This window comes from Sinocyclocheilus anshuiensis, unplaced genomic scaffold (assembly GCF_001515605.1).
Source record: "Sinocyclocheilus anshuiensis isolate Anshui unplaced genomic scaffold, SAMN03320099.WGS_v1.1 C32396222, whole genome shotgun sequence".
NCBI classification, from domain to species: domain Eukaryota; kingdom Metazoa; phylum Chordata; class Actinopteri; order Cypriniformes; family Cyprinidae; genus Sinocyclocheilus; species Sinocyclocheilus anshuiensis.
In genome coordinates, this window is record NW_015615872.1 from 1 (window position 1) to 938 (window position 938).

The 938-nt window shown below is 36.4% G+C and overlaps 1 long non-coding RNA gene across 1 annotated transcript; it reads right to left on the reverse strand.

The window, feature by feature from the left end:
* LOC107682601 (uncharacterized) lies at window positions 1–938 on the reverse strand. Its single transcript, XR_001633540.1, has 3 exons — window positions 871–938; window positions 259–380; window positions 1–48 (listed from the first exon to the last, which is right to left on the reverse strand). It is a non-coding gene; the product is annotated as an uncharacterized LOC107682601 (long non-coding RNA).

The following is a 938-nucleotide window of genomic DNA, read 5'->3' on the forward strand; positions in this document are numbered from 1 at the left end:
CTCCTCAGCCTTGTCACTGCCAGCTACACTCCCCTGTTCCTCCTCATCCTTATATTGCAAACATTAAACATTAGAACATATTATTTGTTATATATATTTATTTATTTTTACTTTACATAATATAAATGTATTAATATATAAATAATTAAAATATTAAATAATGAATATCAGTATTATGTTTATCAATAGTTAAGCATGGTTTTGCCTACCATAGAAAGCTATTTATTGACACATTCAAGAAGGAGCTGGTTGTCTCACCTCATTCTCCTCCACCTCCTCAGCCTCGCTGCTCCTATCGCTCTGGTTATCAGAGAAATCACTGTCCTCGCTGTCAGACATCTCGGTTTCCTTCTATCAGTGTTATCCAGACGGCAACACTACTGTATAAACCACATCAAAAAGCAAGGAATAATAAACAATTGCAAACAGATGCAAGATTCGTTCATGCACATAACAGTAAACATGTTACTAGACTGAAACCAGACAGAGAATATGACACACGGCGCATGATGCTAGTCATAACGTTTAACGTTACATTGCGATTTGATTAAACAGTGCACCCTATCTCTTTACTTGTGTATGCATAATACGACTAAAGTGCTTAAAACTACAGATAAACGTCAACAGTCCATCTAGTTTGTTCCTGTTGTCTCGGGTTTTAAGTGTTTAGGGTACTGTGCTCTGGCTAATGCTGCTAAATCCAGTGTATAAGGAATTAGCACACGAGCTGGCTAACATAAGTTACATCTTATTTACAGGAAGCACTCGTCGTTTAATTACCACGATCACATCTTAGTTTATCACGAAAACACTATACCGCTAAATATGCCTTAAACTTACCATTAAAGACTGGATAAAAAGTCTTCTTACCTTTAAACAGCTATCTGGTTTTGCTTGAATCAGACAGCGAAGGCCAATGTTGTTTTCTTTCCTTAAAC